The following is an 18,662-nucleotide window of genomic DNA, read 5'->3' as shown; positions in this document are numbered from 1 at the left end:
ACTTCTGAGCTCTATATTTTGTGGACTATTTTTCTTCTAAAAAACAGCAAACCTCTGACTGAGAGGGGAAGAGAGGAGATACAAGTTTTGTGTACAAAAAATCCTGAGAACTTTGCTTCTAAAATACTTGATCTATCTGTTGTTTTGCAATTTCATGTTTGTCTTTCCTGTTTAGCAATGCTTTGTACTAACCTGTGGAACAAAACTAGCAGAATTTAAAGAATTTAAGAAACAGAAAGGAAAAAAAAAAAACCTCTACAATTAAAGCAGAAAGGTAGTATTTGTCATACATAACACTTCAATTCTAAGTAATTTTCTGAAAAAAATATACTTGTTTATTTTGAGATAGACCCAATAAAAGCAATAAAAGCATGTAAAGAATTCCAGAGATCACGTGACCAAGTTAAATTTTGGCACAAAGAATCCAGTATGTCAAAACCAAATTGAAAAAATATTTGAAAAATAAGGCTTCAATGGCTTGTTCTGCAGTACTTTAGTTAAGGGAGCATGTTAACCACACATGCAAATTTGAAATGAAAAGAATTGGTTGCAAGTAACTTAACTGCCTTCAGTCTGCACCTGTTGCTAGTTGATATCCTTGAAAACTGAATTAATATATCAAGGCATGTCTACAGATTTTATATAGCTGACTGGCAAAGTTCCTCAGATATAGTGGATTTGAGTTTAACTTAGTTATGCTGTAGGGTAAGTATTACACATTTTCTGGAATTTATGTAGTGAATTTCAAAGTAATATTTTGTAATTTTAAATAATATATGAATTTGAAAGAGGGAAAAATGTTCATTTCCAGTACTGCAAGTGTGTTTCTTTCAGATAAGTGAGTGTGAAGACTGAATCTAATAAAGATGCTGCCAGTACAAAATGGCATGTCTTCATGCACAGTCTTTGACAGAAAGAATGTGCTTTTCTTTTTATTTGCACTGATAAATTTGTAATGGTAGATATATGTTGTGAATTTAATATTTTTCACCTAGTTCTTATGCAGGATGGTTTACATTATTGAATTCTAAGAGGCTGAAGGAATACATATGCTCATAAAATATATTCCTTCACATAAGACAACAGGATTCTGTGGATCATTTCTGCACAGAGATATGGCACATTAAGGAAAGAAAAATGAAACAATATTTAATAAGAGACTTTGCCAATCACTGACTATTCAAAAATATGCAAATATCTCATATAAATGATTTGAGATGTCTTGGGTAGTTTTCATACTCACATTGATCAGAAAAAAAAAATAGATTGCATAATAAATGAGACTACAAAGAATGAAGTGATTAGATAAATCCTCAGGTACTAGTTCTCTAGCAGCAAAATTTCATGGTAGCAGAAATGCAACAGACAATTCTGAGAGAGAAAAGAAGTGAACCTTCAGAGAGTACAATACTGCAACTAACGAGGACAGATGAAAGAAATTAGCAGATGCTGATAAACCAGTGGGACTGGTTTATCAACATCTGCTACACATAGATTTCTTCCTATGACATGCACTGAAATTGGAAGTGGAGTAAGAGCACTGCTGCACATGACCCACTCTGCTTCAACGTCCACAGTAACTGTGAGGCCCACAGATATTGCTTCCGTCACAGCATTCATAAAATATTTTGGAAAGAAGTTAATAGTTTGCAGTGGAAATAAATTAGTAATGGGTCCAGCAATTCCTTTCCCTACTTCTGGTGAAAGGGTTGATGAAAAGGAGGAGTTAATTTTTTACTTTTTATGTACAGTGAATTGATTATCAAGTCCAACTCCAGTGAGTGAAGCAATATTTGTCTGTGTTGTGAATCCGCAAAAACAAGAACTCGGGTAAAGAATCCTGTGAATGATGTGTGGTATGCCCAGTGAGGCTGCGAATGCCCTCTCCCTGGGCATTCCCTGGAAGCATTCAAGGCCATGCTGGATGGAGTTTTGAACAACCTGGTCTAGAAGGTGTCCATGCCTACAGCAGAGGGTTGTAACTAGATGGTCTTAAAGGCCCCTTCCAACCCAAACTGTTCTATGATTCTATTCAATGATTCTATGTGATACACTCTAAAAGCTGTTCAAATTCATTTGCATGAGTGATGTTCACCAGGAATGGTTCTGCGTTTTCATTGCTTAAAGCTCATTAGAGAGGGAAAATAAAAATCCAACAAAGTCCTAAATCTACCCTCTACTAGCAGTACAAAAAGAGAAAATGGGGTTATGAAGTTATGTAGTAAATGCACACAGTTAATTCAAATATTTCAAAGGTAGATGCCTAGTAGGGTACATCTGGGGAAGACATATGAAAAGTTACCATTCCTTTCTATTCCTGTCTAAAAGTTACACCATTTGTTTAGGGAATTAAGTCATCCACTGGTTTTGTCCATTTCTCATCTTTTCATCTCAGAATATCTTTTCAGACGAGGTCATTCTCATGCAGGCCATCTTGCTCTATTAACCCCTGAGTTAATACCATGCCATACAGCTTACAGTTGATCTCTAGGCCGACTTTTGCATATTTACATGATTTATTTTAATGTTTATGTGAACATTTAAGTCCTCCACAGTGTTACTGCCATTATCTTCTCAATACGTCCAATAGTCTTCCCTGGTTTCATCTACTATTTTTCTTTCAGCCTCCTTACTTTTGACTTAACCTTCAAAACTCATGCAAAATGTTGTCCCTCTCATTTAAATTAACTGCTTTCAATCCACATAATAATGCTGTTCTGCTGGTGCACAGATTTGATATATTTGCACTTTGAAAAGTAAGGTTTTCATCAGTTTATAGTATCATCCTTTTCAGTGATGCAGTTATCATTTCATTCTCATCCTGATGGAAGCCACACCATTGCTCAAATTTCTTCCGTGAACATAGAAGTCTTGCACATTATTTAACTTCACCGCTGCCACATTTCACTTGCCCTTCTTATTGCATCTTTTTCATGTTAGAGCCACTTCATCTTCTTGGCATTTATTATGAGTCAAAGTTGACCAAACCAATCTTCCAAGGTTAATTATTAATTTGATTCATCAATAATTCAAGCTTTTGCCAACTTTATGATGTCATCAATGTTAGCAAAGGTCTTTAACTTTAGATCATCTCAAGTCATGCCCTCTACCACATTTATCATTCTTCCTGTCTAGCTTAAGAATACGATGAAAAACTATGATGATTCTATGCTTCTCTGTATTATATCCAGATATAACTTGAACCAGCCATTTATTTTTTCATTACATTTTGGAACACAGCAGGACTGTTCAAACACAACCTTCATAATTGCAACTATTTTACCTGGATGCCATGTGATTTTGCAGCTTTCCACAGCTTCCAACCAAGCCAAAACAAAAGCCAATAAAAATATCAAGCATTCTTACTGGCTTTCCCACTTGTTTTAATCAGCTATCAGATTATGAATACCTGGTCAGTGCAGTTTCAGTCTGGCTAGAAATTACCAATTGTCCCTTATATCATAGAATCACAGAACTGTAGGGGTTGGAAGGGTCCTCTGTTAATCTAGTCTAACACTCTGCTAAAGAAGGTTCTCTAGAACAGGTTGCACAGGAAAGTATCCAGGTGAGTTGTGAATATCTCCAGAGAAGGCAACTTCACAACCTCTCTGAGCAGACTGTTCCACTGTATCTGTCACCTTGACAGTAAAGAAGTTGTTCCTCACATTAATGTGGATCTTCCTGTGTTCCAGTCTGTGCCTGTTGCCCTTTATCTGCAATGCACTGCAAATTGTTTCTGTTTACAAATTGCTGTTTTCCTGATGTCTATCTTAGCGGGATCTTGTTGTCAAGTAAGTTCAGCTGTTAATGCAGTCAGTTCTTTCATTTCTCTTCTACCTCCCAAACATGTTTTCATCAAATCTGAACGCAGTTAAAAGTGTTCCTTTTTTTTTTTTTTTTTTTTTTAACATCAGACTTTGTTTTAGCCATTGTGTTTCTTCTCAGCTCATGCATTTTGTAAGTTTATTCTATTTTTGTTTTCCTGATGTTTTTGAAGTTGTTGAGTTCTTTCCAAAACTTTTACCAGTTCCATTAAAATAGTTTTTGTGCTTTATAGTGATGCTCTCATACTTTCAATTTTCCCTGGAAGTCTGATTTCTTTTTGTATCTTAATCTTTTCATAGTGCATCCAGCTATTGCCATGTTTATCTTCCAATAATATTCTTTCCTGCACTTGGTTCTGCTCCCCTGGATATTTCCTGTCCAGTCTGTAATAAAATTTCTTCATAAAAACAAATTAATGAACTCAGAAACTGCCTAAATATTACCTTGCATGCCATCCTCATGGAACTTTCTTTTCATCAAAACCAAATTTGTCTTCAGCTGTAACTGTTTTTCAAGCCTAAAGATTTTTTTACTTAATCCTCTTTCCCACAGGTCTTTCATGACCACAGGCATTTTCTAATCTCACGTCTTTACCAGCCAATGCCTAATAATGAAGTTTTCTCATTCTTCTAGACTGTGTAAGTGGTGAACTCCATAAAACTCCCTGATATTTTTACAAGCAATCTACCTGCAGCCTATAATCAGACTATGCATCTCAAGGCAATGCTGAACTCTGTCTTGGTCAAGAAGAGAAAAAAATAAAATGACTGAGGGAATGCAATATTATCATGATTTACACAGCTTTCAGTGTATTTGTCAAGCAGCTGAATATCCCCAAAAAACAAAAATAAAAAATAAAGGCCTCTTTTGAAAATTATCAACTACCAGCACTGACATGTGTTCTTGTTTTTCATTAAAATAAGTCCTAAGCAATCCATAATGGCAAGCCATTGAAATGATAAAATATAAGTTGCTCTGAAAGTATGAATATATGAAATATGAATAGTCAGCCCCGTTAGCTATTTTTGCCAGAGATGAAGAAAAGCCTGCATGCCACATTCATAAAAATCTGTACCAACAGACATGACCCACTGTCACTGTTGCCTCTGCTGAAACAGATCAGCCACCGACTACCTCACTGTACTCACATCCACAGGTTAGTCTGCTGGAATTTTCAGCAAGCATTGATGAATGTCAATGAGTGCCATTTTTTCTTCATAGAGGAATTCAGTGACACACCTTTGCTTCACACGCAACTCCATGTCAAATGCCATTCTGTCATACTGCTCCTCTGCTGCCATCGGTCACACAGCCACAACATGTAGTGGAATATTGGTGGGGAGGTTCAGTCTCCACTGCTATACCACCAACATCCTCCCCTGGTGTCGTGGGCCAACATCATAAAACAGGAGGCATTACTTTCAGAGTAGCTCTCATACATTATCAACTTGTGAGAATTGTTTTTGTAATATGATGATTTCATCATTAAAGTAATTATGTTTTTAAAATGATTAGCTCTTGCAGTCACCATTTAAAAGTAAACTGTCTTTATTATTCTCAGATGTCTGATCAGTTTTATTTCATGCAGTGGGTGGGTTGCTATCATATGTTTGACAAACTACAATGCAAATTAAGTTTCTTAATCTACAGAAATATCTATTAACTATACACAATTTCCAACTTCAAAATGTACGCTTGAAAATTACAGCTGATGAGACTCTTTGTTGTGAATTGCAGAACAAAAGCTGAGAATTCTGCTCCTCTTTTTGTTTATTATATCAAACAATGATGCAATTCTATCAATGTGTAGCACAAAAGGTGCGTCCATGTTTGAAGAATGCAGTGTCCATAAGGTTTAATCTGCAGTCTGATGTTCTGAGAGGTTTGTAAATCGATTTTTTACTAGATGCTGTAACTCTTGTGGATTGAAGATAAATTGCTGAATTCCAAGAGAATACAACACAAAGAAAACCATTAGCTTTGACAATTCGTAAACAAAGTAAGGAACATTATTCACTCTTTGTTCTCATATAATAGTACCCAGGATTCAAACACTAAAAAGGATGCTCACATAAATCACTGCAATTATTTAGTCAAAATGAGTTTGTTTATGAGCAAATCTACAAAAAAAAAAAGAAAAAAGGTTGGTTTCTTTATAAGAACTAAAGGTAAGGAGGAGAGGCAGAGGAAGATCATAATCCTGACAGCTATGTTAATAGCTATAGCTTTGTTTTCAGTATTTTTTTCTTTTATTATCTCAGTCTTACTGACCTATTTCTCCACTGAAAAAAAAAAAAAAAAACAACCCACCAACAAAAAGATTGTCTGAAGCACACTGAATGCTTGTAGGTCAGAGGTTTCCAGCGCCTGTGTGCCATGGTGACATTCTCAGGAGATTTTCAACCAGGAAGAGTTTTCACAATTCTCTCATGAAAATCTTAAGGTTACTGGAGGTTAAGAGGGTTCGGTCTTCGTTCAGGGTTGTTTCTTCTTTCACTGTATGCATTTGTCTACAGCCTTTGTGAATTTACGATTCCCTGGATCACTTGGCTGCCTAGTCCCAGAAATTAAAATATATTTTACTTTTCTTTCTGTGACATTAAAAATGCATTGCAATGAATAATATAGTAGGGCTGTGTATAAAACTAAAGCTTCTGCATCCCTTTTAAATGTTTGTTCTTTAGCAGAGATTCTCTGAGGGAAACTTATTGAAAGGATGAACAGTAATTTAATTTTTTATCATAAGCATTAGCGGCAAATAAAGGACAAAAGTACTTTGCAGGGCTGAAGAAAAGGAAAAGATATTTATCATGGGGAAATACTGCATTCAGGCTGAGTCTCTGGCAGTGTACATTCTTCTTCTGTTCAAAGAGACGCAATAAGGAGATTAATATCCAGGGTCTAAAAACATTCCTATTTATGTCGTAAGCAAAAAGTAAGTTACCATGAAAGTGTGCTCAAAAAAAGGTGTAGTAAATAGATGAAAGCTTTCGTGTGAAAAGAGGTTATGGAGAAATCATTTTTAAATTCTGAAAGGAAGAACATTCAGGGGAAAGTTAAAGTAACAACAGCTCTGATCATCATCTCATACATACCAGTATTATTATCATTCCCAATACAGGGAAGACCTACATTTTATGGAAGATATACTATAAAAATTATTCCAGGAATTTGCCAAATGTTCATAGATTTGAAATATCATTGCATATCACTGCAATTACATGGGGAAAAATTAAGTGCTGCTGTAAGCAGAAGTAATTACTGAAGTTAATAGAAGTGTAGCCATGTACAGAATGGTTCAGGGACTATTTGTGAAGTTATTATTCACTCATGCACAACTTTTTCTGATACCAGTGTAGAACTTGTACATAGCAGGGAATGGGTCTATGTGCAGTGCCAAATAGCAGGAAAGCCATAACAGCAATGATACTCTTCATCCAAAAGAACTGTCTATCAATATAGTACAAGCTTTGCAAATACAAAAATGAAACAATGAAGTATTTCATTTTCTTGGCAGATTTTTCATGAATTGTCATCCTTTATAGAAGGCAACAGATCATTTGGACTTGGTAGTTCAAATGAATTTATAGAGACATTTGCTGCCAGTCCCTTTCTGCATCAGAAGTGCTGTCCCAGGTTCGTACTGTTTTACATCAAAATGGATGAGCTTTCTCATCAGGAAAAATCTCAGATCAAGCACAAAGACACTCTGATATTTTGTTGAACTACCTGGAATTTATCAATAATACTCACCACTATATTGCAGTACAGTAAATTGTGAATGAAATACTTCTGGTTTCTGGAGTATATATTAAAAACAAACAGAAAAAAAACATTTAATAGTGAATCACTAGTGTTTGTCACATATTGTGTCAATTTCTCCTCCCTCTAGAAGTTGTGCATCACTTTCTCTCATGTATAATCCACACATTAATGGGAGGAAAAGATAATTTTCTTGTTATAAATGATAATAATTCTTATGCTTGACACAGTCTCAACAGTATGACTACTCTCTAGCAATTCAGCAGAACTTGATATGCTGATATAAACTAGAGTCATGAATAGACTATCTTGAGAGCTGCCTAATGTGGGGTTTGTGAGAAAGCAAAGGGTAGCAGAATCAATATTTATTCCGAACATCAAGAGAAATCCCTCATGTGGAGGCTTTGTCACAAGAATACTATCCATGAAAAAGACTATCTCAGATACTAGTAATTTCCATGTGAACTTCTTTCAGTACACATGCTAATTTATTTTGAAATTGCCGGTTTCAAGCTGAAGGCACTGTTACAAATTGTTACCATTTTTACTGTTGTCCTTGATATTGTTATAAGCACAATTACCTCATTTGTTGAGGAGCAATGACATAATTAAAATTGTATAATATTCAAAGACAGGAAGCATCAGCATTTAATGTATGTATTTTGTCACCCTTCTAAGAGTAAATCAAGAATCAACTGACGAAGTATAAAATAACCATGGTCACACCAACCATGTCTGTTCTACAATCCAGCTCCAGCTCCATAAACAAAAGACAAAACCAGCATTTTACACTTCAGCTTATCAGTTCTGCATTGGTTGCAAGACAAAAAGAGCAAGATAATTTCCATAATGGTGAATGCCTCACCATCAAGTTGTTCTGTTCCACTCTTCAGTATGGGGATGTCTCAGCCACATCCACAGGAATGGAAAATTTGTAAGACAGGCCTTACTAATTAGTCAAAATTAGGAACGAATATAGACTTCAATATTTTCTAGACATCACGGAGCAGTTTTATCACTGGTAATTTTTTTCAGTTTCTTGATATTTTGAAGATCCTCAGCTTGTAATTTAGATTATTAAAATCTTGTTTTGAGAAAGCAAAAACCAAAAATGAGAGTTCACTACTGCTGTTCCTCCAAAAAAAGCAGTATGTCCATAAAAAAGGTAATTAGATTAAAACCATATTATATTCTACTCCAGTATGTACTAACCTGAGTCAAAATCTCAGACAGAAAGATCTTGAATCTGCATATTTTGATTTTCTTTCTGCATCATTTCCTTTCTGCATATATAGATGCAGTCATGACATATGTAGGCAAGAAAAAATGGTAAGTAAAAGAGGTAAAAATGTCGTTAGTACAGTGTATATTCTATTAACTAATATTTTATAGCAAGAGCCTATGCACCACAGAATAAAATGAAAATTTTATAGGAAGCATACTTTTATGTCATAGAATTCAAAAAGCTTTCTGGTAATAAGAAGCTTGAGAAAAGAAACAGTTTCACAGATTTTATTTTTTGGTAAAGAAGAAAAATTGAAATCAATTTGAGAAGTAAAAATGCAGGTCACAGGAGGAATGTGTAAGGAGCAAAGAGGCAGAAGGAGTAGTTGCACAGAGCAACGTAAGGTAAGTCTATTTTGTGAAAGCTCTTGAAAGCACTTTGAAAAATAACAATGGTCTCCAAGGATTCTTGATAGAGCAGTTTCACATTCTGTAATTTGCACTGAAGGCTCTCAGATACATGCTGCATCTTGAAATGCCACCAATTTTCATCTCTAATCTCTCTAGTGGATGTCCAGTTATGCACCTAGGGATATCATGGTTGCTAAGCTGCTAATCTTCTTGCATCTGGCAGAGTAAATTTGGTAGCCATTCCTTGAACACAAGTTTCCCTATGGACATCCAGTATAATGGATTGACTGGAGTAAGGATTTTTCCACAATTACCATCCAGAATGTAAAACCCAACTGTCAGATTTCTGTAATGAATATAAGCAATGAGTTTAGAAAGCAACTCCAGAATGCTTAACAGTGACATTAACCTAGGGAATCAGTATTGTTTTACAGGTTCCGAACTTGTAAATCACCTCACTCGGATCTCATCACTGTTTGCAAACTTGTAAGAGTCAAGTTGATGGGGGTGGACTCCTTTCGGTGGTGAGCAACAGCAGAACAAGGTTCAATGGACAGAAACTGGAGCACAGTAAGTTCTGTAGTAAAACAGGGAAGAGCCTCTTTACTGTGAAGATGATAGAGGTCTGAAACAGACTTCCCAGAGAAGTTATGGAGACTGCTTCTCTGGAGATATTCAGTCCCTTCCTGGATACCTACCACTGCAACATGCTTTAGGAACCCTGCTTTAGCAGATGGTTGAACTCAATAATCTCCAGAGATCCCTTCCAATTCCTACAGTTTCATCATTCTGTGTTATTCACTTATAATGCTGTGCCCTTAGGTCATCAGTCTGACTTAAATGTTTCTGCTTCTTCATCTCTAGTTATGAAATAAATTTACTTTATTTTGAGAATATGACTGCTTTACAGCTACTAATTTTGATATTTTTATATTCCAAAGTGCTTTTGCCTGTGGTTACGTGCAGATGGCTGTCTTGTGGATGTAAAATACTGAATAGTTCATAGAGCCAAAACACAGCAGAAGTCCTTAGGAAATACGCCTACAGTCAGGGCTATATGGAAAACTCATGACAATCATATGTGGAAAAGACAGGTAACAAGTGATTGATTATTCATTACAACTCCTAAAGCTACTTCAGAGACATCTCTCTGGCCACTCTTGCCCCAAGAATCCTTTCATCAGAAAGTTAAGTTAAAAGGAATTAAGAAGATACTTTTCCACATATCATCCCTTTAAATGGTAGGTTGCAGTAATTTACTGTAACATGCTGTGAAAGCCAAGATGAGAAAGGGATTCAAAAAGTAAAAGTGTTCTAGAGGCAGGAAATATGAAGTAGGTGGTGATAATTTGCTTAAGCAAAACCTAACCTGCTGATTGCTTCAGATTTTATGGTCAGGAGAAGGCTTGTCTAACACATATGTTCTTCCTTATGCTGCTTTTGCTTCACCCCTGAAGGATTAGCACCCATGGAAATGAGAACCACAACTCTTTCCCTGTGAGGTGCTGGCACAGGCAGCCCAGTGGAGCTGTAGGTGCACCACCCCTGGTGTTTTTCAAGGGCAGCTTGGACCAGGCATGGGCAGCCTGATCTGGGGGTTGGAATTAGACGATCTGTGAGATCCCTTTCAATCCAAGCCGTCCTACGATTCCATGATTATAGAGGAAGAAGGAAAAATGATGGAGAAGAAGAGCCCATCTGTTTGTGGTTGTAGTCCTCAAACAAGCTCAGCTGTGGTATTGGGGAAATAAAACAGAAAGTTGGGGGGATGGGGAACTGGAGGAACTGGCAAGGACTGCAGAGCATTCCTGCTGCCTTCACATGCATGAGGAAGAGGAGGCCACACCTGGAACCATCATCCAGGTAATGTGTTACAGAAGACTCCAAATTACAGTTTAGCTCTTTAACCTGTGACCAAAAATTAATGCTTCCTCAGCTCATTTAGTGAAAAAATAAGACTGTATTTTGGATCTAATTTCTAGTGGCTATGGTAGTCACAGTGTACTTACCTAAAAGTGAAGTTAGTTGCAGTGAACAGAAGAAAAAAATACAGCTGCAGTGGGAATCCTGACTGAGTGTATCACTAGAAATATCCATACTGCCAACAGAGCAGCTTTCCAGCTCTGATCACAGGAGTTTTTTTTCCACATAATAAGATCAGCATGAGGAAGGAAAATCATAATGCAGGCTCTTGTTCTCTGCATTTTTCCAAGCGCAGGCCTGATGTCTGCAGTGTCTCACGAGCACTAAAGGTACTAAACATTTTCAGTAGAATTCTGCACTGTACTGCAGAATCTATTTAAATAAACAAATAAATAAGCAAATAAATTAAAAAAAAAATTAAAAAAAAAAAGATTCTTTTCCCATACAAATGCTCTGCTGAACAGAAATCTTTAAAAGTTTGGGAACACCTGGATAAAAAACCTTTGAATCTTTTTCTTATTTTCTCTGTAACAGCCTTTCTTTGACTTTCTCAAATAATATTCTGATGCTTTCTTTTTTTATTGTTTTTAAATTATTATTTTTGTAACATATTGTGTTTTGTTTTAAAGCAAATAACAAAACATTATGTATCACATTATACCTCTTACTTTCTTGGGCTGCTCTCTCTGATTTACATAAAAAGGAGGAGGTTAAATTGTTCTGTAGGTCACTGTTAAGCAGTAAAGTAACTGAAGTCAAATACTGGAATAAGTTCCAGATGGCTGCTTCTTTTAAGTTCAATAAAGAATGACTGCAGTGATAGCAAATTGATCATCTATGTTGGAAGAACCTTGTGCTGTGTTGTCACTAATCAACAGCACCACCTTCTGCCCAAAGAACAACATGACACCTAGGAGACCTGCAACCTGGCAGCCTTATTTCAGTGTTTTTACACAAAACACAAATCCATTTTCTCAGTATCTGCCTGTCTGTAGAAGAAATTTCTTCATAAAAATACGAAAAGTTTACATTCTGTAAATTTTTCAGTCTGATAATCAGTATTGTATGATTACGTGGAAAGAAAAAAAGGAGGTTTTTTTTAGCTTTTTTTCATAAAATAATTTCATTCTTATTTCCCCCCAGCATCATTTTGAAGGTCCTTTTTTATGCATCATAAGCTGACCCAGTGATCTAATACATGATGCAGTTATGTGATTTCTAAGTAAAATAAGGTATTAGGAAGACATTAATTTTTTGTCACTTTCTAAAATTATGCAGAAAACCTCATGCAGGTTCTTATATCTCATTGTGGCAACATATATTTTTAAAATATTTCACTGTATAATCCAGTGTACTGATAACTCCTAAAGCTCATATTCTACCTAATGCGACAGCCAGCGAAGTCAGTGTCATTACTGCCTGGTTCTGTTTATGCAAAAAACATATGCTACATTTGCATTTTAAATATTCTTCATAACTGTTTCTGACATAAACTTCTCACACTTTTGCTTGCAGTAAATTAAATGGTGCAGAAATCTGATGTACCTAAGGAATCTGCTGGAACTGTTTTTAAATCACTGTTATTATTATACTTGTAGGCATCTTGGAAGTCAAGAAGTAAGAGACAAATAATGTCATACTTAGGACTGTAACTGATGAATATACACAGAATCATAGAATCATTGAATGGTTTGGGTTGGAAGGGACATTTAAGACCACGTAGTTCCAACCTCCCTGCTGTAGGCAGGGACTCCTCCCTCTAGACCAGGTTGTTAAAAGCCCCATCCAGCCTGGCCTTGAATGCTTCCAGGGAGGGGGGATTCACAGCCTCTCTGGACAATCTGTTCCAGTGTCTCACCACCCTCATGTAGGTAAAGTGATGTGCACCGTGTTTTGGGATAGGGAAGGGGTGATCCTTCCGGATTTTCTGGAACCTGGACGAACCTGTTCTCACCACTACACTGCAACATTGACTGAGCTGAAGGCTAAAACTTCCAGAGTCAGAGCAGAGAAGGCGGCAACTTTTCCCTTGTAATACAGTAACACCAGGCCATATACCAGTTTGAAGAACATGGAGCACTGCCAATCTTTGCTGAACTGTCCTATGACACCCACCATGTAGTCTGGATTTGGTGCCCTCTGACTGCCATCTGTTTGGGATGATGAAAGATGGACTGAGTGGGCAACCTAGCAATGGCACCATCATAGCAGTCGTGAAACAGTGGGTCACCTCCACTGGTGTAGATTTTTATGAGCATGGCATGCAGACTCTTCTTCATCACTGGCAAAATTGCATAGCTGATGATGGTGACTATGTGGAAAAATAGTGTTTTTTAGTTTACAGTTTGCTCTATCAATAGTGTTATCATGCTCTTTGTCTCTGTTGTATATTCCGTGGAAATAGATAGGAAGTATTATTTTGGAGTTACCTAAGCATACAGCTGAATGCCTAACAAGCCTTCAGTAATATATTGCAGATATAAGAAGATGAAAAATTGCCAAAAAAAAAAAAGATTATTTCCATTTCCAGCTTGTATAAATTTGATTCAGCACAAGAACAAAATAAAGTAGATACTGAGGGATCATGGGTAGACTTTCACCATATATTCTAGAGCAGGTCGTTTCAAATGCCATTATCCTCTGATAATCACCATGCAGATTCATCCACTGGCAATGTAAACCTGTGTATTGGAAAAAAAAGTAAAAATGTTTAATGTGCGTTTCTTTGGTAGAGATCTTCACAAGGTTTATTTTTTCTGAAACCTGTTATTGTCTTCAGCTCTTACCATAAAATTCTCTAGAATAAAATGGATAATGCTACTGGTCCTTGACTCACCCCTTACATGAAGCGCATTATTAGTTACTTTCTCCCATTTTCTCTTCTCTGGCTTTCAGAAATACCATTAATAGAAGTAGTGATTTATCATTTTATCAAGACTTGGTATTTTGAAATATACAGGATGCTTTCAGATTTACTGCTTCCCAAATTAAAAGGTGATTCAGAAAAGAGAGTCTTTTGTCCCCACAATCAATATCTGAACAAGTAGCATCCAACACAAACATTTATAGTCTAGACATTAAAGTAAAACTTTCAGCAGAAGTTTGATTTTTGCTATGTAGAACAGCCATAGTAATTTACTACAGTATCTTTTTCTGTCTCCAAGTTAATGCAGTGTAGCACAAACCCCAGACCTTAGAGGCTCTTTCCACTGAAAGAAAAAGCTTATGACAAAGGATTAAGGAAGCAAGAGGTCTGAACTGGGATAGTGGAACGTCGCATTAATCTAACTGCTAATCTTACAGGACTACTGTTAAGAACTGTAATGGAGGTCCCAGAGATCACTTAAGCAAGGGAGCCATCAGCTCCAGCAAGACATACAAAACAGAAAGACTGTCTTACAACTTGCTTGACAAGCTTTTGCCCATAGGGAAAAGCAAAATTTGTGAAAATCTATTAAGAAAGGTAAATGCCATCTTCCCTAAATGTAAGGTTATAAGGAATGGTCCAGCAAACCAGCTACCCACTAACAAAGTCGCTCTGTACAGTGTCCCAAAGTTAGAGCTTTACAGGTGAATTTGGCTCAGGTAGTGACAGTGTCTTTGACCAGTATCTGGCCCTTCCACCCAACCGCACAAAGAACTGCCATGACTTTCAGAGTTGCTAGCACTGTTCAAAAGATAAAAGTCCCTCCTGACTATTTCCAGGGATTTTCAAATTGTTTGCAATTGTTCTGTTCTCTTCCACATACAAAGTAATATTGTGTTTTCTACCAATCCCAAAATATTTTACACAACGTGGAGCAGAAGAATCTGGCCCTTCATCATTACATTGTATGTCATTTTAATACATGGCAAAGACATACAAGTGAGCAATTTAATATTTTACTTTGCAAGGACATAGAAATTAAAGATGGTGATTACAAATTACTCTGGGGCACTTGTATAAACTTCAAGTAATCCATTGAACAGAGATAGCGCTAACATATAATGGGAGCAAGGAGATCAGTATTCCCTTTTCACTGTAATACTAGGAAACATCAATATGCATTGCTCCACTAATACAATGTGCGTTGTTTAGCAAAGTCAGAGAACAAGGCAAGAAAAGAACAAGATTAGAAACCCATGAAAGCGTGTCCTGTACACTGATTGGCTGGAAAATGCTTTTGTGTTGCAGCTAAGCAGCTACAATCCAGAAACTCATTTCATTACTACCAGAACTGAATGTCAAAATCAGAATTTCTCTCTATCACCTTGGAGCCAGTTCTTACCACCTGTTGCAGCTTTCCTAGCATGTATAGCAGTCCTTGCTTCCTGGCCTTTCACAATTTTTTTTAGTAATAATTTCACATTTTTTTTAGTAATAATTAAAACCTAGGATGTAATAAATGCTTGTTGAAGGTCTGGTACCCCCTCAGAAATATATTCTTTGTATCAGACCTCAAATCACACACACAAAATACTATTGCACAAAATTTTTCTGAATAGCTTCCAGCATGGTAAATGTTTCTCTCCTTGGGCTGGCATACTCTTATAAGGTCTTAGTGAAGCAGGTGGCTGTTCATCTGAAATGCTATGCATGGTTTTGTAACCTAGCACAGTTGTGCAAAAGACTTCTGTTTGTGCAGAATTTCAAAACTTCCACTGTTCAGAAATATTTTTTTCTCTCTAGCAGGCCTTTAACAGATACATCTGCAAATACCCTCTCATACTAATGTTAGTCTGTTAAGTGTCATATGCATTCTCCATGTCCCCATGCTTTTTCTCTGCACGTATATTTACAGCCACCATAAAATGACCTTGTAATGTTATAATTTCCAACTTCTTTGCTCCAATTATCTAGTGAGAAATGTCTAGTTCTTCATTCCCAGAATAGGAAACTGTCAGTATATTTCCATACAACAAATGGGAAAGTAAGTTTTATTTGTTTAGTTTAGCATTTGAAGGAGTCAGGTTAGGAGTGAGGGGAAATTCATGGCTTAAAATGTGGATGCAGTTTGTAAAACCATTAAAATTTATTTACCATTGGAGACTTGTAAGGCTAAGCTATTAACTTTGAGAATTTGCAGAGGTTTCCCGGAAGCTTACTCAAATATAGTATTTGTATCATTTTCCTTATTACCCTAACAGCATAAATTGATATCATTTATCCATTTATCCATTTATCCATGCAATGGATAGTGACAAGATATTCCTAAAAGTTCCTCTGAAACCTCAGGGTCACTTTGAAACTAGGTAACCTAGAGATACATCTGCGTTAAAGCAATGCAAGTTTTTTTAAGCTTTCTGTATTATCTTTTCCAGCCATTTGAGTTTATGCATCAGCTGACGGATTATCCTTAACAAGCTTTCAGTAGTAAACACTGGGAAGTCTTTAGAACTTCAGCTTTTTCTTGGTTTTTTTTTTTTTTTTTTCTGTTGTTATTGTTTAACAAGAGCAACAATTATGAACTTAGGCATCCCAAAGGACAGTATCAGTGAGCACAGAAACTCTATTTGTTTGAAATATTTAAGAAGAGAGTAAGATGTTACCTTTTTACCTTTTTTTTTCTGAATATCTATGCTCACTTCCCACAAAAATGTGAAGACAACATACAGGTTTGCATTCCCCCATTTCAGATATGACGAACAGTGATTAAAGTAGTGTTTCAGTGGGAAGGAAGTTGCTGCATCTTCTCTCAGATGGCCTTCAAAGTATTAAAGACAACATACAAGAAAAATATCACACATACTCAGGGCCTCTCTACAGACACCTGGGTGTATGAGACTTTTCCAAAATGAAGGGTTTGCACAGTTCTTTATATTTGAATGGCTTGTACTAGAGGTTATAAAAAAGTAGAAACAAACAAAAGTAGTCTACCTGCTTAGTCAATGCACTCCTGGGATAGAATACTCTAGAATTTGTAACATAGATTTTTTATTCTAGAACAAAAGAATGGGAGAAAAAATTAACAAAAACATCATTTCATTTATGCCTTGGAAATATCACCTTTAATGCAAGTCCTTACAAATTATTGGATCTGCCCCAAAGATTTGTGAAGACAATACTAATCTTTCTTCTTATCAAGACCTGAAACCTTAATTGGTTGAGATGCAAATTTCTGCAAAAATATGCTTTTAAATCAGTTCTTTGTCTGAAAATCCAATTTGTACACAGTGGCCATAAAGAGAGATGTTAAATAAAGAGATGTTCTTTAACATCTTTATCAGTGACCTAGATAGTGGGATCAAGTATATATACTTGCAAGTTTGCAGATGACACCAAGTTGAGTGGAGCAATTAATACAGCAGAACGAAGGGGTCCAATCCAGAGGGACCTAGAGAAGCTTGAATCCAGAGAAGTTGTGGGTGCCCAATTCCTGAAGGTGTTCAAAGCTAGCTTGCATGAGGTCCTATGCAACCTGATCTAGAGGGTGGCAACTCTGCCTGTGGCAGGAGGTTGGAGCTTGATGATCTTTGAGGTCCCTTCCAACCCAAGTTCTATGAATCTATGATTACATGATTCATTAAAATTCATTTTATTTAATCCTATGTGTCAAATTCAATTCCTAAACTACAAAAGACTTAATATATAACTGCATTAGAGCAACTTCAATAAACTGAATTTGGACTGCAAAATGCTGATCTAAAATAGTCCTAAAGTGTATGCATCTAAAACCACTGAGATTTCCAGAGTATTTGAATGACATTCTGAGGTAATTCTTTCTTTCCTACAATAATGCAGAGCGCATAATTGTACTTTTGCATCCAACTGTGGCTTAATTGTAGCAATATGTGCTGGTAGCATAAAAAGGAAAGAGAATTTATTAAGGGAGTGAAAGGTATTTGCTATTTTGTAACACCCTCAGTATTTCTCTCAGCAAAATAGAATTAATGGGGGAATGGGTCACCTCTAAATGTGCCTGAACTCCACTACACTTTGTGAGAATCATTGTCCAGGAGGTTGTTCAAGATAATTTCCTTAAAAGGCCATTGGCAGGCACTTATAACTTCTCCTGATCCTGGTAGTAAATGTCTTAACTTCTCAGCATGAACAACTAAAGATTTTCAAAATTCTTACCTGTACATGTGCTCCAGCTGCTTGGAAATAAATAAGCAAAAAAAATTCTTTCCCGAACAAAACCTTGGTGATTACAAATGTCAGCAAAATTCTTTACAGAATGTAAAGGTTTATTTAAATTAATGCAGTTCAGAGTACTTAAGCAGCCAAGAATATCTTGTGAGTTAATTTATTGCATATGTTTTGATAAGGACAACCAGAAAATGACTGAGGCTATTAAAAGATTATCTAGTAGGGGGAGATGAGATGGCCAGTTAAAGAAGATTTCCAAGCTCAAAAGAGAGGAAATGAGTTATTAAGAAAAGAGGTATTTATAACTGCTGGAGATCTGTCCACAAGGATTATTTAGACTGGTAAAACTGTCAATCCCAGTGTACTGAAAGGAATTATTTTTTAAGACATTTCTTACGACTTTGGGCATATCTGTCTGATGAATAAGAAGAAATACTCTCAAAGATGT

Source organism: Lagopus muta, chromosome 3 (assembly GCF_023343835.1).
Source record: "Lagopus muta isolate bLagMut1 chromosome 3, bLagMut1 primary, whole genome shotgun sequence".
NCBI classification, from domain to species: domain Eukaryota; kingdom Metazoa; phylum Chordata; class Aves; order Galliformes; family Phasianidae; genus Lagopus; species Lagopus muta.
This window is presented reverse-complemented; position numbering follows the sequence as displayed.